The sequence below is a fragment of the Macaca nemestrina genome, chromosome 1 (genome assembly GCF_043159975.1).
Source record: "Macaca nemestrina isolate mMacNem1 chromosome 1, mMacNem.hap1, whole genome shotgun sequence".
NCBI lineage: Eukaryota > Metazoa > Chordata > Mammalia > Primates > Cercopithecidae > Macaca > Macaca nemestrina.
This window is the reverse complement of record NC_092125.1, coordinates 226887003-226909126: the sequence shown is the minus strand read 5'-3', so window position 1 is coordinate 226909126 and position 22124 is coordinate 226887003. Positions and strand designations below refer to the sequence as shown.

The 22124-nt window shown below is 40.4% G+C and overlaps 1 protein-coding gene and 1 non-coding gene across 18 annotated transcripts in view; both read left to right on the top strand.

The window, feature by feature from the left end:
* Positions 1–22124, top strand: part of LOC105479380 (calmodulin binding transcription activator 1) — a 975024-nt gene that overhangs the window by 422477 nt on the left and 530423 nt on the right. The gene's annotated exons all lie outside the window — the stretch shown is intronic.
* On the top strand, positions 18863–19027 carry LOC112426419 (U1 spliceosomal RNA). Its single transcript, XR_003017722.1, has one exon. It is a non-coding gene; the product is annotated as a U1 spliceosomal RNA (small nuclear RNA).

The window sequence follows — 22124 nt, the reverse complement described above, 5'->3', positions numbered from 1 at the left end:
CTACAAGGAGCCGTGGGGACCCCGTACTGTTTCCCAGACACGGGCACCCGACCCTAGCGCTGGAAAGTCATCTGCCCCCGTGTCCTGTGCCTGGTGCACAACCCCCTTCCCCTGTCCTTCCCAAAAGCACCAGCTGCCGCCTGGAAGAATTCTTCCCTCCCACCCAAGGCAGCGGTGGGCACGTCCTGCCCTTGGTCCTGTTCTCCAGGGAACCCAGCCGTGTGTGCAGGGACAGTTTCTCAGGGTGGCTGAAATGTATCCAAGGACGCACGGGAACTCGCCACCCAGTGCGGTCCTGCAGTTGGTGGAAAGGAGGATGGTGGCTGGGGAGGGAGGGTGGGGAGTGGGTTTTTAAATTTTAAATGTTATTATGCAATATTCTAGATATACAAAAATATAAATAACAATAAAATGGATAGCCTCATACCCGCCACCAGCTTGAGAAATAAAACACAGTTATTGCATACCTGGCCCCATCCTCCCCAGAGGTAACCACTGTCCTGAATGTTTATACGCTTTTGCTGCATGTGTATATAGAGGAGGATAATTTTCTTTCATCTGCTTCAGAACTTTTATATAAACGACATTGTACTGCAAGCATGCTTTTTTAATTAAAATTTTTATTTGAAACAATTTCAGAAAGTTGAAAAGTTTTTTAAAACATACAAGTACCATTTGTATATCATTCGCCAGATTTCATAGTTGTTCACATTTCACTATATATATACTTAATTATTCTCTGTGTGTGTGGGTGTGTGTATATATAAGAAATGGTGTACATATGTAACATTTTAACACTCTCTTGAAACATTTGAGAATACATTGAAGACATGAAGCTTCTTACCTCTAAATACTTCACTGTATGTTTAAGACCAAGGACATTCTTGTACATAACCACGTCTTATACATAACCACAGTACAAATATCAAAGTCAGGAAATTAACATCAATGTGATACTATTATTATTTTATCCTCATCCCTTAGAGAAGTTTCAATAATTGTCCCAGTAATGTTCTTTATAGCAAATGGAAAACAAATGGTTGTTTGAGTTTTGGTTCCGGATTCAATCTGGGACCATAGGTTGCATTTAGGTCCAGTTTCTTAATCTGGAAGAGTTCTGCCGTCTTTCTTTTTCTTTCTTGAATCAGACATTTTTGATGAGTATAGGCCTGATATTTTGCAGAGCGTCCCTCAGTTCTGGTTTGTCTGAGGTTCCGCATAGTTAGATTAGATTACAAAAGTGTTGTCCAAAATACTACGGAAGCTGTGTTCTGTCCTTCTCAGTACCTTGTATCAGGAGATTTGTGCATTGCTGGTTGGCGTTAACTCATCGCTTGATTAAGGTGGTTGTCTGCCAGGTTTCTCTACTGGAAAGTACTGTTTATTTTTTCTGATTAGTAAGTATCTCATGAGGTGGTACTTGGGGACTGGGTGAATATCTTGTTTCTCATCAGGCTTAAAAGTTAAAAATTTTGAAAAACAGCTCTATTGTGATATAGTTCACATACTGTACAAGTCACCATTTAGAGTGTACAATTCAATGGTTTTTAGTGTATTCACAGAAATGTGCCCCCGTTGATTTTAAACATTTTCATCACCTCAAAAAGAAATGCCATATTTTGTAGCCATCACTTCACTATCTCCCCATCCCCACTCCCTACCACCAGCTGTCCTCAACCATGAATCCACTTACAGTCTCTATAGCTTTCTCTGTTCTGGACCTTTGTAAGAATGAAATCGTATATGTGGCCTTTGGTAACTGGTTTCTTTCATTTAGCATCATGTTTTTAAGGTTCATCCACCTTGTAGCATGTATCAGTGCTTCATTCCTTTTTATGACTAAATAATATTTCCTTATATGGATATAACTCATTTGGGTTCATTATATGGATATAACTCATTTGGCTATTATTAATCATGATGCTATAAACATTTGTGCACATGTTTTTGTGTAGACATTTTGTTTTTCATTTCTTTTTTGGGTATCCACCTGAGTAAAATTGCTGGGTCACATGGTAACTCTGTGTTTAATTACTTGAGGAACTATTAGACCTAGACCATTTTCCAAAGTGGCCACACGAGTTTACATTCTTATCAGCAGGGTATGAGGGTTCTAGGTTCTCTGTCAACACTTCTTATTATCTGACTTTTAGATTCTCATCTTCCTCCTGGGTATAAAGTGTCATCTCATTATGGTTTTGATGTGACTCTCCCTGATAGCTGATAATGTCAAGCGTCTTTGTGTGTATGTTTGTATATTTTCCATTTGTATTTCTTCCTTAGAGAAATGTCTATTCAGAGTCTTTGCCTATTTTTAAATTGGATTACGTGTCCTTTTTATTATTAAGCTGTAAGAGTTCTTTATATATTCTAGATATAAGTTCTTTATCAGATATATAATTTGCAAATATTTTATCCTATTTCACAGTTTCAATTTTTTATGGTATCCTTTGAAGCACGAAAGTTCTTTGTTTTGAAGAAGCCCAATGTATCTATTTTTTGTTTTGTTGTTCATGCTTTTGGTGTCATATCTAAAAAATGCTTTGCCAATCCAAGGCCGTGAATGTTCATACCTATGTTTTCTTCTAAGAATTTTACAGTTTTAGCTCTTTCATCCATCTGTTTTGAGTTTATTTTTGTCTATGGTATGAGGTAAGGGTTCAATTTCATTCTTTTGCATGTGACTAGCTAGTTATCCCAGCTTCATTTGTTGAAAAGACTATTTTTTTCCCAGTTGAATGGTTTTGGTGCCATTGTCAAAAGTCAATTGATGACAGCTGTATGGGTTTATTTCTAGGCTCTCGTTTCTGTTCTATTGATCTGTACATCTGTCTTTGTGCTAGTACCACATTGTCTTGATTACCATTGCTTTGTAGTAAATTTTGAATTCAGAAAGTGTGAATCCTCCTACTTTGTTCTTTTCTTAGTATTGTTTTGGCTATTCTGTGTCTCTTACAGTTTCATATGAATTTTAGAATCAGCTTGACAATATCTACAAAGAAGTCAGCTGGAATTCTCACAGAGATTGAATTGAGTCTGTAGAGCAGTTTGGAGAGTACTGCCATCTTAACGATGTTAGGTTTTCTGATCCATGAACATTGATGTTTTTCCATTTATTTAGGTCTTCTTTAATTTGTTTCAACCATGTTTGATAGTTTTTGCAGTGTAAGTTTTGGACTTCTCTTCTTATAATTATTCCCAAATAGTTTATCATTTTTTATAAAATTGTGAATGCAATTGTTTTCTTAGTTTCACTTCCAGATTATTTATTGCAATTGGGTAAAAACACAATTATTTTTATATATTGATCTTGTAACCTGCAGCCTTGCTAAACTTGTCCATTAGTTCTCACGGTGTTCTTTAGTGGATCCCCCACTATTTTCTAAATAAAAGATCATCTCATCTTTGAATGTAGTTTTACTTCTTCCTTTCCAACCTGGAGGTCTTTTATTTATGTTTCTTGCCTAGTTGCCCTGGCTAGAAATTCCAGAACAATATTGAATAGGAGTAAAAGTAGACATTCTTATCTTGTTCCTGCCCTAGGAGAAAGCCAGCCAGTCTTTCATCATTAAGTGTGTTGTTAGCTGTGGGATATTTGTAGGTGTCCTTTATTAGGTTGAGGAAGTTTTCTTCTAGTTGGATGTTTAAGCGTGAGGATTTAGTCAAATTCTTTTTCAGCGTCTATTGAGATGATCATGTGAATTCTGTTTTTTAGTCTATTAATTGATATGATGTATAACTTAGTTGATTTTCAGATGTTGAACCAACCTTGACTTCCTGGGATAAGTCTCACGTGGTCATGGTATGTAATTCCTTTTACATGTTGCTGGATTCAGTTCACTAGTATTTTGTTGAGGATTTTTGTATCCATACCCATAAGAGGTATTGGTGAGTAATTTTCTTATAATGTTTTTGTTTGGCTTTGGTGCCAGAGTAATACAGGTTTCATAAAGTGAATTGGAACATACTCTCTCCTCATATTTTTTGAAAGAGTTTGTGAAGAATCACATTCATTGTTATTTACATGTTTGGTAGAATTCAGTGGTAAAGCGACCTGGACATGGGTCTTGCTTTGTGGGTAGTTTTTTTTTAAATTGCCAATTCAGTCTTTTCATTTGTTACCGTTATTAATATATTCAGACCATCTTTTTTTTATTGAGTTGGTTTTAATAGTTTGGGATCTTTATAGGAATTTGTTCATCTAAGCTATCTATTTTGTTGGTGTATAGTTCATAGTATTCCTTTGTAGTCATTTTCATTTCTGTACAGTTGATAATACTGTCCCTGTTCTCATTTTTGCCTCTAGTTATTTGAGTTTTCTTTTTTTCTTTTTCTTGGTCAGTCTAAAGATTTGCCAGATTTTGACATTTTCAAAGAATGAACTTTTTGTTTCATCAATTTTCTTTATTTTTCTGTTCTCACGTCATTAACTTACACTGCAATATTTATTATTTTCTAACTTCTGCTTACTTTTGGATTAGTTTGTGCCTCTTTTTCCAGTCTTAAGGTGGAGTATTAGGTTATTCATTTGAGATTTTTCTTTCTTATTTTTTTCTCAGTTACTTTTATATTTTTGGGAGAGAAGAAGTTTCATAGCATCCCATAAGTTTTGGTATGTTGTGTCTTCATGTTTACCAATACTTGTATTTTCTGATTTTCCATTTGATTCTTCTTTAATGCATTGGTTATGTAAGAATGTGTTGTTTAATTTATACATATTTGTGAGTTTCTCCCATTATTTTTTTGCTACTGATGTCTAATTTCATTTCATTGTGGTTGGAAGACATACTTTGTATTATTTCTATCCTTTTACATTTATTGAGGTATGTTTTATGGCCTTGCAGATGGTCTATCCTGGATAATGTTCCATGTACCCTTAAGAATAATGTGTATACTATTCTTGGGTAGAGTGCTCTAGAAACATATGTTAGTTTGTTGTTTTATAGTGTAGTTCAGATCTTTTGCCTTCTTGCCAATATTCTATCTAGTCGTTCTATCTATTATTGAACCTGGACTATTAGAGTCCCAAATACTATTATTATTATTATTTTGAGTCAGTTTCTTTTTTTTTTTTTTTTGAGACGGAGTCTTGCTCTGTCGCCCAGGCTGGAGTGCAGTGGCACAATCTTGGCTCACTGCAAACTCCACCTCCCAGGTTCACGCCATTCTCCTGCCTCAGCCTCCTGAGTAGCTGGGACTACAGGCGCCCACCACCACACCTGGCTAACTTTTTTGTATTTTTAGTAGAGACGGGGTTTCACTGTGTTAGCCAGGATGGTCTCGATCTCCTGACCTCGTGATCCACCTGCCTCGGCCTCCCAAAGTCCTGGGATTGCAGGCGTGAGCCATCACGCTCGGCCCAGAGTTTCATTCTTGTTGCCCAGGTTGGATTGCAATGTCGTGCTCTCAGCTCACTGCAACCTCTGCCTCCTGGGTTCAAACGATTCTCCTGCCTTACCTCCCAAGTAGCTGGGATTACAGGCATGTGCCACCATGCCCAGCTAATTTTGTATTTTTAGTAGAGATGGGGTTTCACTAAGTTGGTCAGGCTGTTCTTGAACTCCTGATGACCTCAGGTGATCCACCCACCTCGCCTCCCAAAGTGTTGAGATTACAGGCATGAGCCACCATGCCCGGCCTCCAAATACTATTATTGGATGGTCTACCTTTATCTTCATTTCTATCCATTTTTTTCTTCATGTATTTTGGTGCTCTGTTATTAGGTTCATTGTGTTTATAATTGTTATATCTTCCTGATAGACTGACCCTTTTATTTTTATGGAATGTCCTTCTATCTCTTGTAACATTCTTTTAAAGTCTGTTGTATCTGACATGGTATAACCATTTCAACTTTGTGTTTGCATGACATATTTATTTTCGTGCTTTTACTTTCAACCTTTTTGTGTCTTTGAATATCAGATGTGTCTTCTGTGAAAAAACTTTTTATTTCTGTGTAGTCCTATTCATCAATCTTTTCTTTTACTGCATGCATATTTTTGAGTCATAGTAAGAAAACCTCTTCCTACATCCAGGTCAAAAAGAAATTAACCCAATTTTCTTCTAGTACTTGTATGGTTTCATTTTTTTTTTTCTTACATTTAACCTTTGATTCATTTGGAATTCATTATTGTGCTTGGTAGGAGATAATGGATTTAATTTTTTAAAATTGTTATTTAGTTGTTCCAGCAGCATTTATTTAAAAGCATCTGTTTTCTCCAGTAATTTTAGAGGCCACCTTTATCATATACTAAATTTCCAAATGTGGTTGGGGCTTGTCTGGACTTCTACTCCACTTCTCTGTCAACTCATACACCAGGACACACTGTTTTAATTATGAAGGCTTTGTAGTATTTTTAATGTCTGGTAGGGCTTATGTTCCCATTGAGGCTTTTCTGTGTTCCTGGCTATTCTTGAAGGTTAATTTTCCGACATGAACTATAGTATCAATTTGTCTAGCTCCATAAAATTGCATTACATTTATAAATTAACTTAGGGAGAACTGGCATTGTGATGATATTGAGTTGTCTCATCCAAGAAGAATTTATGTCTTCCCATTTGTCGAGGAATACTTTTGTGTTATTTAGTTTTAAAAAGTTTTCTCATGGAGGTTTTGCACATACCTGACTAAATTTATTCCTAAATAGTTTATCTTTGTTGTTGCTATTATACATGGGAGTTTCTTTATAGTATTTATTTCTGAGTGCCAGTTTTATATTCTGCTAGTTTACTGAATCCTTTTTTGTGTGTTCGAGTTATAAATGTGTTTTTCTCCAGTGTGTTTTCATGAGATTCATCTTTGTGGATGTTTGTAACTCTATTATTTATTTTCACTGGTGTGTACTATTCCATTGTATAAATATATCACAGGATATTTATCTGTTTGTATTTGGATGGGCATTTAGATTGTTTCTCATTTGTTGAACTTGTCAAGTAGTTTTCCAAAGGCATTAATTCTGTTCTCACTCCTTCTGTAATGTGGGAGCCTCTGTTGCTTCACATTTTTACCAATATTAGCTAGTGTCAATGCTTAAATTTTGTCAGTCTGAGGGAGTACACATGGCACAGAAGCATGCTTTTTAATGACTGTTCTTAAGTCCTTGGTTTCCAAATTCTGACCCAAATGCTGCTTCCCACATGGACACAGTCTCCATGGATTGCACACCCCATCCCTGGCCTGCTTCCTCTAAGTGCCCCATCTCATTCAGAAACATGTGGCTGTTGGTGGGAGTTGGGAACTGCAATGCTGCTTTCCTAGTCTCCTGAGAGGGAAATGCACTTTTGTAAAAATTAAACACTTTATTAGCTGAGGAGTGTCTAGCCCTGGTACTGGCCTCCTAGAGGAATTTCTTTGCTGACTTACTTGCATTATATCTGTTATATAATTATCAACAATCAGCATCCACTGAGTAGCATCTTGTACTGACACTTTACTAGGCGCTGAACAGGGCTTAGTGATGAATAAGACCTAGCTCCCCCCGACCCTCCTGGGGCTTTCCACCCGCTTGGAAGAGGAGACATGTTTACATTAGATGATATCGCTGGATAACACCAATGATACCCAGTGGGCATGTTAAGGGCTGGGTTGCTGACACTGACAGGGAGATCTATATAAAATGAATGTGGAAAGAAAAGGACACATCTCTTCTATCGTATTATATTACAAATTCAGGAGGAAAATCGGTCATTGAATGTTTTCTTGTTTTAAAAAGCTGAATTCATCCTGATAAAGATGTATATACCACCTGAAAATATTCTCTCTGTTTCTCCAACCGACACAATCACCAACTGAAAGCTGACCTTGGAGCCCTGTTCTACCTCTAATGGGTGGATCTGGGATCAACCCTATTTCTAAAGCGGTACATTGCAGGATCCTGGGTCATGAGACCAGTGGCTGGTCCAGTTATGGCCTTGACCCAGGTGCCCCTCCCTTATTTCTTGTGACCAAATCACCAGCTCTGTGCTTCTCCGTATGGTATGGTATTGTCTATTCCAAGCTCCTGGTACCTTGTGGATCCGAGACCTGCCTTTATCTCTCAGTCTTCCTGAAATAAGAGCTCTTCTCTTCCTTCAGTGTTTGGGGCCCTGCTACCTCTCCTAGGCATTTGAAAGCTAAGTGCCCACTAGCTTTCCTCCATTAGCAAGTCCCTCATTCTGCTGCCCAGCAAAACCAGGGTTATAACTAAGGTTTGATTACAGCATATGGGTAAGAAGTTTCCATGCTCAATAAAGTGCCACGTCATCTACTTTAAAAAGGTTAACACATCCCTTCGGAGCTGGAAACCTCTCTCTCTATGCTTGCTCCTCTTGTGCCAAACAGCACACCCTCCAGGCAGCTGGGCAGCATTGCAGGTGTAGACCGGGCTTACGTCAGGCAGTGCTTTCTGGGAGAAGCCAGCTGGCTTGTGCAGACATCTTGTCCATTGCCTTGACCTTACTGGATACACTTGCTAACCTCCCAGACAAACTGGTCCAGGCTCACAAAAGTTGGTTTGTTCTTTGGTTTGTTCATTGTGAATTCATTCATCCATTTGTTTATTCATTTGGTAGACACATATCACGTACTCCACTGAAAATTCTGCAATGATCAGGTCAGTCACAATGCACACACACACCAAGAGCCTCTTTCTCCCTTTACGCTGTTGAGTATTGGGTACCTTGTTGAGCATCTGAGATGCTGTGGAATTGTTGCCAGAATTTTACCTGTTTGTCTACTCCTGTGCTAGGTGATGTGAAAGCTGCATAGGGCAGGGACTTGGCTCTTGAAAACCATGTGATTCTGTTGAAGGTGCAAATCAAGACAGCCCACAGGAAGCAATGAGTCAACACGTGCACCTCTGTGTTTTGCTCTTGTGGGTCAGAGGAGAGGCGCTTAAATTGCTCAGTGTTCACTGAGGGCTGCCGTGGGTTGGGATTGTTTCCTAGAACCATAGCTGAGCCTTGAAGGTTGGGGAGGCTTTAGACAGATTCTGGGGAAAGGCATCATACTTGGGGAGAATAACTTGACTATGTGGGTTGAGAGTAAATATAGTGTGTTCTGATGATGTCGAAGGAACCAGCTTGATGATATGTGTAAAGTGTTTCACATGTCAAATCCTTGGGACCTCCTACTTGACTAGATCAGCACTTGAGCCCTTTGTGTAGAAAGCTATGTGCCAGAGTGACCATTGCTGGGCAGACTGGCTGGCATGGGGCTGTGGTTGACTCTGTCTTGGGTGGGGCCATGGAGACACCATAGTCTGTTCCTGGTCTGACCATGATACAGAAATAGCCTTTAACCACGCTTCAAGCCCCCATCCCCCGCTTTCTCCTACGTGATTGTTGTTTGAATACTTCTATTTTTTTCATTGTTGTTGAAACTGTAGGGTAATTACCCTTGTCCTTAATAATTGCTTTAGTTTCCTTGATATGCAGAGATGCTCTAGAGTCTACACTGTTAAAAAGAGGTTAAGATTAAGTTTTTCAACCTGCCGCTGGTGTGAGAAGGATGTCTCCATGCCAATTACTATCTCCTTGATAGGATTAGTCACTGTGTTAATTGCTACTCAGAAAAACTGCCAAGTTTGTTGTTTTAGACGTTGGCTTTTAAAATATTGCAGATGTCATCTCAAATGCAAATTGTATTTGGTATTAGAGATAACTGTTGATCTATTAACACTTTGGGGCTGATTCATATCTGAGACTGTGTGAGAAAAAGGAGTCTCACCCTTGGATTATTAATTGCATCTTTGATGGTGGTTCCAGAACTGGGAGGGGGAGGCAGCTGTCAGGTCTGTTCCTTGGCACTCTCTTTGAGAGAACCCAGAGCTCTGTCAGCAACAATCTGTTGGAATTGGCCAGAGTAATGTATGAAACAACCTCGTTCTTCAGCCCAAGAGCATCACCTACCTACTCCACAGGTCGCAGTGGCTGGTTAGCTCCTGGTAAGTGCCTTGAATGTTGATGCTCCAGGGAGTGTCAAATGGCCACGGAAGTTCGTAATCTTTAGAGATTTCTGAGTCAGTAGAACCTCCCCCATTTTGGACCAGGAAAGAATAGAGAATTCTGACATTATATAGCATTTGATTTTTTATTAATGTTTTATTTTTAAGTCATTTCAAGATTTCAGAAAAGTTGTAGGAATAAAATGAAGAAATCCCATATGCCCTTCACCCAGATTCCCCCAATGTTAACATTTTATCATATCTGCCTTATTCTGTGTGTGTGCACGTGCACAACTGAACCATTTGAAAGTAAGTTTCACACATGATGCCCCATTAACCCTAAACACTTCAATGTGTATATCCTGAGAACTAGGACATCCTCTTGCATAACCCAGTGCAACGATCAAAGTCAGGAAAATAGTACCAATGCAATAGCATTATCCAATCTGTAGACTTTATTCCTGCCACCAACAATATCCTTTATAGCAGAATATAATAATAAAAACAATAATCTGTTCTAGGATCCAATCCAGAATCTCACATTATATTTAGTTTCCATGTCTCTGTAATCACCATCAACCAATTCTTCAGTCTTTCTTTGTCTTTCATGACCTTGCCATTTTTGAAGCATACAGGCCAGTTATTCTGTAGACTGTCCTTTGTGTGAGGTTTGTCAGATGTTTCCTTAGGACTAGATTCAGGATATGCAATTTTGGCAGGAACACCACAGAAGCGACACTGAGTTTGTTCTTAGTGCATCGTATTAGAAGGTGCATGGTTGCCTGCCCCTTTACTGGGATTGTTAACTTTGATCATTGGTTAGGATGGTATCTGCTAGGTTTCTCCAGTGTAAAGTTATTGTTTATTCTCTTCTTAATTAATTAGCATTTTGTGGAAAAATAGGTTAGGTCTATGTAAGTAGCTTGTATTTCATTAAACTTTTACCCCTTGTTTTAGCATCCATTGATAATTCTTGTCTGAATCAATTATTATAATGCATGCCAGATGGTGATTTTTCTCTAAATTTATTTATCGTTTAGTAATCTGTACCAAATTGGAAAGCTTTTGCTTTCTTACATTTATTTATTTACTCGTTGATTCATTTATCCCCATACGGACTCATGGATTCCTACCCAGTGAGTTCCATTGACTGGATTTTGTTGACTGAGTTACATTCATTGGGTTATATATTTGTCCAGTGGTTTATAACCTAGTTATTTTGGTAGTTATATTGTCACAGATTTGGCCAATGGGCTTTCAATATGGCTACTGTGTCTTTTTGACAAATCCCCATCATATTTTTCCACAACATTTTATTATGAAAAACTTCAAACATAGAGAAAGTTAACAGATTTTTTTTCAATGAACACTCATGTACCTATCACCTAGGTTCTTTAATGAACATTTTGTCATGCTGTCTTTATCACAGATCTGTTCAGCTGTCCACCCAGCAATGCATCTTCTGTTTAAATTGCATTTCAAATTAAGTTGTAGATGTCAGCACACTTCATTCATAAACACTTTGGCAGGCATGATAGTGTCTAGACTTCAACATTTATTTACAGTTCTTTCACTCGGTAAAACTTCCTTACAGTGCAAGGTAAACATAGTAAGTGTACCATCGAACAAGCTTTGACCAGTGCATGCACCTGTGTGACTCAAACCCCTATCGAGTTATAGAGCGTTGCAGCCAGTCCAGAAAGTTCTTTCATGTTCCTTTCTAACCAGTTCTTGCCCCATCATCTTCAGCAGCAACCAGTGTTCTGATTTTGTTCTCACCATAGATTAGTTTTACCTGTTCTAGCACTTCATCTAAATGGAACATGTGCAATATGCATTCTTTTGTATAAGGATGATTTCACTCATTATCGTGATTTTGAGATTCATCCATGTTGTTGTTATTAGTGGTTCATTTCACCCATCATTCTCTGAGCACTTCCTTTTTTCTGGCCCAACAAAATGTCCCAAGGTTGCCTTCCACTTCCTCTCACCAGCCCTGGAATTAGATCAATCTCTAATGAGCCCTGGCTCTTTTCAGCAGAGAATGGTTTCTTCTTTGCGAGGGGTATGCCATCGCTTCTAGTCACTCTCTCCCTTAGTAGAAGAAGCTAAGCAATGCATGTGTGAGGATACATTCATAGATACACAAACACATTTATATCTACACCTACTTCTAAACATCCGCATTCATGGATGTGTGTAAAACCGTGCATTCGTGGTGATACCAATTCTAGTCCAACATCACAGGGTTCCTCCTAGCCTTTCATCTTTCCTTATATGACACTTTATTTTCCAACATGGAGAAATTTTCCTGAGTATATTATTGTCTAAATCTTAAAATATATATAAAGTAATGAAATAAGAGTTAACCTATGCCACTGAAGAAAGCAAACCTACCAACTAGAGTTCAATATTTGTTTATAGCATTTTTTCTTTAGCCTGAGGGCGGATAATCAAAATACTGTGTTCATAAGCCTTTTGGGTTAATCTCCACCCCCTTTCTCTCTGGTTATGCTATTCTTGGAAATAAAATATAATTAGGCTCTTTTGTTTTTCCTTGTGTTCTACTTTAGGGTCTCTCCCCATCCTTGTTAATTTTTTTTAGGATGGAAAACATTAACATGTTTATGAAAAATCAAAACTATGCAAAAAAGTTAGATCCAGAGACGTGTCACTGCCCCCATCCCTCCTCACACATGGGTAACCACTCTCCTTATTATCCCCTTCTCTGTTTTGTGTTTCTTTGCTGAGATAAGCAGATACATGTATATTTTCTTATTTCCCCCTTTTTTTCTTACACAAAAGGCAGCTACTATAAATACTCCTTTGCACATTGCATTTTTTAAAAAATTAAACTTTCTATTTCAAGACAACTGTTGATTCACATGCAGTTGTAAGAACTAATACAGAGAGATGATCTATGCACCCTTTGAGCCATTTTTCTCAATGGTAACATCTTGAAAACTATAGCAGAGTATCACAGCCAGGATACTTGATGTTGGCACAATTAAGATACAGAACATGTCCCTCACCTCCAGGGTGTGCCTCAGGATGCCCTTTTTAGCCACACTCACTTCCTCCCCTCCCCTACACCTTCTTTGACTCTTTGCAACCACTAATCTTTTCTCTATGTCTATAATCTTTATCATATCAAGAACATTATATAATTGGAATCATACAATAAATTATCTTTTAAATTGGCTTCTTTGACTCAGCATAATTGTCTTGCGATTCATCTAGATTGTTGCACGTATTAAGAGCTTATTTCTTTTTATTGTTGAGTGATGTGCCATGGAATGAATGTGCTACAGTTTGTTTAGGCCTTTATACATTGAAGGACATCTGGATGTTTCTAGTTCTTGGCAATTACATATAAAATGTCTATAAACATTTGTGTTCAGGTTTTTGTGTGGTCACAGATTTTCATTTCTTTGAGATAAATGCCTAGGAATGCCATTGCTGGGTTGTATGGTAACTACGTGTTTAGCTTTTAAAGAATCTGTCAAAGTAGCCGTGCTTTATATTCCCACCAGCGATGTACGGATGATCCCATTTCTCCACATCCTTATCAGCATTTGGTGTTCTCACTATTTTTTATTTTAGCTCTCCTGATAGGTGTGTAATGTTATCTAATTGTGGTTTAAATTTGTATTTCTCTAATTGGCTAATGATGTTGAACACCTTTGCATGTGTTTATTGCCATCTGTATATTCTCTTTGGAGAATTACCTGTTGGAGTCCTTTGTCCATTTTCTAATTGGATTATTTTTTATTAAGCTTTGAGGATTCTTTTTATATCCTAAATACCAGTCATTTGTCTTATAGGTGATTTGCAAATATTTTCTCCTACTTTGTATCTTCTTTTACATCCTGTTAACAGAGTCTTTCACAGAGCAAAGATTTTAATTTTGATGGAATCTAGTTTACCCATTTTTCCTTTTATGTATTGTGCTTTAGGTGTTAAGTCTAAGAACCTTTTGCCTAGCCCTAGTTCCCAAATTTTCTCCTATGTTTTAAGCCCATTGTCCATTCCAAGTTAGTTTTTGCAGGTGTGGAGAAGACTTCGGTGGAAGTTTTTTTTTTTTTTTTTTCTTTTCTTTCTTTTTTTTTTGCCTATGGATGTCTGATCACTCTAGCACCAATTGTTGAAAAGGCTATCTTTCAACAAAGCTATCTTGAATTAATTTTGGCATTTCTGTCAAAAATCAGTTGGGTGTATTTGTGCAGGTCTCTTTCTGGGTTCTCTATTCTGTTCTGTTGGTTTATGTGTCAATTCCTTTGCTAATACCACACAGTCTTGATAACTGTAGCTAAGCCTTCATCTGTATCCTGCCATTCTTACTTGGAATATTTGTGCTTTCTCACTCTTTGATTAAGTTTAGCTTGTGATTATCCTATTTTTTTAAAAAGACCCAAAATTTTGATTAATTTGATCTACCTCATTTATTTCTACATCTAACTTTATTTTTCCCTTTCTTGTGGTTTTGCTGTTGTTCTTCTGCTAGTTTTTTGAGCTTAGAATTTTAAAATTTTAATTTTTCATTTTTATTAAAATAATAAAGGCTATGAATTTTCAGTCTGATCACTATTTTAAATATGTCTCATAAATTCTATTATGTAGTGTTTTTTGTTTGTTTGTTTATTTTTTCACATGAAATCTCACTCTGTCACCCAGGCTGGAGCACAGTGGTACGATCTCAGCTCACTGCAACCTCTGCCTTCCAGATTCAAGTGATTCTTCCACCTCAGCTTCTCGAGTAGCTGGGACTACAGGTGTGCACCACCATGCCCAGCTAATTTTTGTAATTTTAGTAGAGATGGGGTTTCACCATGTTGGCCAGGCTGGTCTCAAACTTCTGACCTCAGGTGATCCTCCCACCTCGACCTCCCAAAGTGCTGGGATTACAGGTGTGAGCCACCATGCCCAGCCTGGTATTTAGTGTTTTAATGATCGCATGTACATTTTTTGAATTTCTATTGCTTTACTTTTAAAAAGATTTTTAACATTATTTTCCAGTTTTATTAGACTGTGATCAGAAAACATTTATTTGTAATATTTCTGTTTTATGAAATGCATTGATTATCACCTAACTCGTGACCAATTTTCATGGATAGTCTATGTGTGTACTTACGGAGAAAGTGTAGTAGATTCCCTATCTATTATAAGGGAATTCAAGGAAAAAGTATGACGTGTGACTGAATTAGTCTGCTATCACATTGCTATGAAGAACGACCTGAGACTAGGTAATTTATAAAGACAAGAAGTTTAATTGACTCATGGTTCCACAGGTTGTACAGGAAGCATGGCTGGGGAAGCCTCAGAAAACTTACAATCATGGCAGAAGGCAAAGGGGAAGCAGGCGTGTCCTGCATGGCTGGGGAGGCCTCAGGAAACTTACAATCATGGTAGAAGGTGAAGGGGAAGCCAGCGTGTCCTGCGTGACTGAAGCAGGAGGAAGAGGGTAAAGGGGGAGGTGCTGCATACCTTCAAACAACCAGATCTCCTGAGAACTCACTCACTATCACGAGAACCGCAAGGGGGAATCCTCCCCCACAATTCAGTCACCTCCCCCAAGCTCTTTTTCCAACATTGGGGATTACAGTTTGACATGAGATTTGGGTGGGGACACAAATGCAAACCATATCAGTGACAAATTGATTTGTCAAGGAAATTGATTATGTTGTTTAGGGCTTCTGTGTCCTTATTTTTTGTCTATCTGGATTCTCTTGTACTGACAGCGGTGTGGTCAACACACTATTCTTAGTGTTTTCATCTATATTTCCTGCAGTTTCTTTCTTGTGCGTGTGTGTGTGTGTGTGTGTGTGTGTGAGACAGAGTTTCACTCTGTTGCCCAGGCTGGAGTGGAGTGTTGCGTTCTCGGCTCACTGCAATCCCCGCCTCCTGGGTTCAAGCAATCCTTGTGCCTCAGCCTCCCGAATAGCTGAGACTATAGGCAGGCACCACCACGCCTGGCAAATTTTTGTGTTTTAGTAGATATAGGGTTTTGTCATGTTGGCCAGGCTGGTCTTGAACTCCTGACCTCAAGTGATCCGCCAGTCTTGGCTTCCCAAATTGCTAGGATTACAGGTGTGAGCCATCAAACCTGGCCTATATTTCCTATCCTGTAAAGGCAGTTGTAGTCTTGTTTGGTGCTCTAGTATTCATTACGGTTATATTTTTATTGTGGAATGTGATTTTTAGCATTAGAAAGTGTCATAATGTTTTTTCTTAAATTATACTTATTCTACTTTGATATCAAGATTGCAATACTTGTTTTATTATTTCCATTTGCCTCATATATCTTTGCTGTCCTTTTAGTTTTAGGCTTTCTGAATCTCTTTGATATGGTTTGGCTCTGTGTCCCCATCCAAATCTCACCTTGAATTGTAATAATCCCCATGTGTCAAGGGCGGGACCAGGTGGAGAAAATTAAATCATGGGGACAAGTTCCCCCATACTGTTTTTATGATAGTGAATTCTCACGAGATGTGATGGTTTTATAAGGGGCTTCTCCCGCTTTGCTCGGCACTTTTCTCTCCTGTCGCCATGTGAAGAAGGAAGTGTTTGCATCATCTTTTGCCGTGATTGTAAGTTTCCTGAGGCCGCTCCAGCCATGTGGAACTGTGAGCCAATTGAACCTCTTTCCTTTTATAAATTACCCAGTCTCGGGCAGTTCTTCATAGCAGCATGAGAATGGACTAATACACTCTTTTTAAAAGTATGCCTCTTATATATAACATATAGTTGGATCTTTCTTTTTAAACCAAATTGAAAATTTTTTATTTTCATAAGCCCATTCACTTTTATTTATGTGTCCAATATGTATAATATCTTGTGTAATAAATGCAATGTGTATTATGTTTTACTTGCTGTACTTGTCTTTCGACATGGTACATTTTCTATATTCATTTAATTTCTTTTTATATATAAGAAATTCGCATTTTTAGTCTAATAGGTACCTTTGTACTCATTACCTTTAAAAATCCTATTAGTCTCTTACTAACTTTTACCATTTGGTTTTTCAGTTGTTAATGGTGTCTCTTGACTCCCACCTGTTGCCTCTGTAACCATCATTGAGCTTATTCTGGTTTTGTCTTTCCTTCTTTTGTTTCCTATCATATTGTAGTTGACAAAACATATATAATCTATGTATGATTCTCCTAACCTTAGTTACACACTTAATTTAGGTCCAAAATTTGCCAAATAGTCCCCAGTCATCTCCTGGTTGGATAAACTTAATTCTCTAGAAGATTCCTTCAGAGGTGCCTGTGGGCATATCACTCAATTATTCCATATTTTAAACTCTTATTCTGTACCTCTGATTTTTGAGGGTCTGCTTCACTAGATATAAAATCTTTGAATTTCATGAAACTGCTGCTCCATCCTTGCCCCACCTTCTAGGTTGTTTTTGAGAAGACTGACAACTGTCTCTCTTGCCCTTACAGTAAGTTATTTGATCTTTTCATTTACAAGCGGTGAGGATATTTTTCAGATGCATCGTAAGGTTTTTAATTCAGTTTGTAGTGTTTTGAGACAGTTCCTCCCCCTCCACCTTATGGCTGGGATTTTGGGCTAAGTTTTACCCGCTGAACTCTGTATTCTCATTTTCGTTTTTCTTCTTTGATAGTCTCCTACAGATGAAGACCGCTTACATCTCCGTATTGAGTGCTTCGTGTGATTTTTAGTTCAAGAGCTCCCTCTTCTGTCAGTGCAGGGTAGTACAGTTTCTGTATGACTTTTTTGGGGGAGGGGCGGGAGGAGTTGAGGATCCTTGGATGCATCATTATTTTTTGTTTTGCAGAATCCTAAATGCCCACATCTGGCTTCTCCCTCCCTCCCCTGCATATTTTCTAATGCTGCCTCTGCCTGCCTTTAAATCACTTCCTTCTAGTCCACATTCTGGTCTTTCTGGATTCATTTTTAGTATTTTCCTCCCCTGTAGGATGTACTTTCTCTTTCTTCAGGTAATTGTAATTGATTCCTAAACTCTCCATGCTCGACTTTTGCCTTCACTGGCTTTTGGACCCATCTTATCCCCTTGCTCTTTATCAAAGTTCTGGGTGGGAACTCCAGAATTTGGTAATTTGATGTTTATAGTGTCTCTTATTTCCAGTCATGTGAAAGGTGTGTGGGATTTGTGTGGTTGTTTTTGTTCTTCTTGTTGACCCGTGTAGTTTTTGGAGGATGTATTGGGAGATTTGAGTTTTTGTGGCTGTCATTACCTTGGCGACCTGGAAGTCCCTTACGTGGCATTTTAGGAGATGTGTGCAGTTGTATCAATTTCAAGTACAAATAGTAACTCGAGCCTGTTATGAACACCATCTTTTCATGTTAATTGTACCATAAAAGAATCTTGAGGATATCTTTTTTTTTTTTTTTTTTTTTTTTGAGATGGAATCTCGCTCTGTTGCCCAGGCTGGAGTGCAGTGGCGTGGTCTCGGCTCACTACAAGCTCCACTTCTCGGGTTCACGCCTTTCTCCTGCCTCAGCCTCCTGAATAGCTGGGACTACAGGCGCCCGTCACCATGCCCGGCTAATTTTTTTGTATTTTTAGTAGAGACGGAGTTTCACTGTGTTAGCCACAATGGTCTCGATCTCCTGACCTCATGATCCGCCCGTCTCGGCCTCCCAAAGTGCTGGGATTACAGGCGTGAGCCCGGCCTTGAGGATATCTTTAAAAGGTCTGCTCTCTTACGAAGGTTAAGTATCTCCCCTGTAAGCTTGTTTACACCGTGCATCTGTTTAGCCAGCCCTTTTTCATAGACACTTCAGCCAAATATTGGCATGTTTTCTGTTTCTGTATTTATGGGGTTGGACTCAACGAGCCTTTTACTATTGTGGCATATGGGAGGGAGCGTTGCCATTCTGCTGCCAGGGGTGAGTGTGATCTGGCGGCTATTACGTGTGTATGTGTGTAGGTCTCTATCAGGAAGGGACCTGCCATGCTTACCTGGCAGGGGAGATATAACAGGATCCTGAAGGCAGTTCTCCCAGGGTGAGGCTCATCCATTGCATGCCAGATGTGTTGATCCTTGCAATTTCCCCAAACGTGGGAAACTCACTGCATCATTTGTGGTAGTGGGGGACTGTGTCTGTGCTCTCTCTTGACGTCTGAGTTTTTTCTTAAAAAAAAAAAAAAAAAAAAAAAGACTCACCATCTTCTATGGACTGAATATCTGTGTTCCTCCAGAATCCATATGCTGAAGCCCTAACCCCATTGTGATAGTCTTTGGAGATGGGGCCTTTGGGAGGTAATTAGGTTTAGATGAAGTTGTGAGGGTGGGGCCCCGTGATAGGATTAGTGCCCTTATAAGAAGAGGAAGAGGGGCCGGGTACGGTGGCTCATACCTGTAATCCCAGCATTTTGGAAGGCTGAGGCAGGAGGATTGCTTGAAGTCAGGAGTTTGAGACCAGCCTGGGCAACATAGGAAGACCCCATCTCTACCAAAACAAAGAAAAAAGAAGAGGAAGATACTAGAGCTCTCTCCCTGCTTTGTGAGGACACAGTGAGAAGGTGGCCATCTGTAGGCCAGGAAGGGAGCCCTCACCAAAAATGGAACTGGCTGGCATCTTGATCTCAGACTTCCAGTCTCCAGACCTGTAGACATAAATGTCTGCTGTTTAAGCCACCCAGCCTCTGGTACTTTGTTATGGAAGCCTGAGCTGACTAAGATGCCAGCCAACCATATTTTTACAGAGTTCTCATACAAAGCCCGAAACCAGAGTCAGAGATTCAGCTCTGCCTGGCTTGGGGAAGGCGCCACACCTGACTCATCGCAGGGGGTCAAGAATGTTTGTGAGATGAATAAATGGAGTATCTTTGTTCTGGAAATAGACCACCTATGAGTTATTATAGTAGAGAAATCCCAGGCCCCCACGAAGGACAGGGAAAGCCTGTAAAGTACTTTGGGCCCAGAAGAATAATGGAAAGAGGCCAGGCACGCTGGGAAAGTTCCATTTACAAACCCGCCTTCTGCTGGGTTGAGTCTCGCCTGCTGTGGGCTCAGGGATCCTGGCCTGGCCTATTTTTTCTCTGGGTGGATACCCCATTCCCGGGAGCATTCAGATCCCTAAAGACAGCTTCTATCTCCTCTGAGACCACTGCTGAGTCTTGTCACCTGGTGTCCCCACGGTGCCGCCCTATCTTCTCTTGTTCTCCGTGGGTTCCAGAAAAAGGGACCACCTCGGCTCTGTGGCTTTAGATCTCTCCAGAGGATGGCAAAGGCCTCAGACAGCTTCTCCAATGGGACGCAGCCAACATCCAAGCTGCATTTTCAACATGAGAGCCACTGTTAGGCTGAGTTGGACAGGGAGAAAGGAATTGTGCTTGGGCACCCAGGTGGCACCTGCTGTCCCCTGACCTGGCACCATGTGTCCAACTTTGGGTTTTAACTTCCCACGAGTGCCTGGACACGGAGAGGAAATGGTTAAGAGGATAAAGACATATGGGAAGCGATCTCCAGGGTCACTGAGGTCCTGACTCCTGCCTCCCACTCCCTAGGCCCCTCTGGCTGGGCCCAGGAGGTCTCCCTCCCACCTGGTTGTCAGTCAGCTTCTGCTGTGCCCTCATGGGGATTTCCTCCTAGAGCCCACCAGGTGGGAGAACCAGGGCCGGAAGTGCTGAAGGCCCACATGGCACCAGCACAGCTGAATGGCCCGGCTTTCTCAGAACCCATCCCGTGGAACACTGGAGGCAGCGCAGGAAGGGCCAGGTTCTATGAGAGGAGCTTGGGCAGCAGGAATACTCCATGACAGCAGAGATGCTGGGGCCTTTTCCCCAGAGCCTTATTCTTATTATTTTTTTTAATCTTTAGACAGAACTCTCATTCACGACATTTAGTTACTTGTTCATTCATTCATCATTCATTCACTCATACACTTAATAAGTATTGCACTCTCCTACCTTGTGCCAGAGACTGTGCGAGACTTGGAGAATTGGTAACACACCCAGAGTCTTGCCTTCGGGGGCTTTCACAAGCAGAGCCATTGCTCTGGCTTTTGGGTTTCCATAGTGTGCATTAGCCTTTGAAGGCCTCCAGGAAGTCCTTCCAGAATCAAAACTGTTCCGTTGTGTTTCACCGAGAATTCTGGAAATTTTTTTGGTGATGGGTCTTGACTCTTCTTTATATGGTACGAGGCAGACCAGTGAATGCATCGTGAAGCAGCAATCCAGGCCCGTGGAACGGGGTGGGGGACAGTGGGGTCTCAGTGAGAGCCTGGCCTTTGGATTCAGACAGTGCTGAGTTACAGTCTCAGCCCTGCTCCTCGCTGGCTGTGGAGTTGGGGCCACATGAACCGGCTAAGCTTTGGCTTTCTCAGAAATAGTTTGGTGATAATGATTCCTGCCTAGTGGGAGGATTAAATAAGATAAATGGCAAAGTTTTATCCCATGGTCAGGGAGGACGGTGACTGCCTTGCACCATGGGTGACCCCTGCTTTCCTTCAGAGGGCATGTTCACAGGCTGGTGTGCACACACACACACACACACACGCACACACAGACACACACACGCTTCCTGTAATCCTCGCTTGCCTGGGAGGCAGCAGTGACTCTGCCTTCTAGAAGTCGTCTGAACTGTCTGCTTTCCAAACAGGGGCGACAGGACTGTGACTCGAGGTGATGGGTTGCTGAACTGCTCTGCTGCCAGACGCATTTTGCCGGCTTCTCATAATGTCAGTGAGATCTGGGAAATGGACCAGGCACGATTTCCAGCTAGATGAAACACTTCGGGGCCATCGGCTAAATAGATGATGCTTTTGAGAAAACCCCACGGGCACTGTGTCAGACAGGCCACGGGACCCTGCAAGCCTGTCTTTCTCTGTGCCCATCTGGGTGATGAGACATCGCCCGGGCCGGCTCCATGAGCCCCTCTGGCTGTGAGGACCTGCGCCTTCTGTCTCAGTGCACCTGCAGGGAAGCTGAGATTTGATCCCCATGGAACACTCAATCCTTTCTGCATCTCGCTGTCTTCCTGCCCTCCTCTTTCTCCCTTTCTCTTGCCTGACTGTTGACTATAAAATAGGATATTATTTAGGAACGTGTCCTTGCCTCCCTCCCTGGCTCCACATCATCCCATGACATAGTGGCTGTGCTCAGATGGAGAGTGAGCTATGTTTCTGTGGGCAGGGGTGGGTCATGTATCCTGGGTCCTCCCTAGACAGCCCCAGCCCTTTCTCTTTGTTCCAAGGGGCCTGGCTGCCATG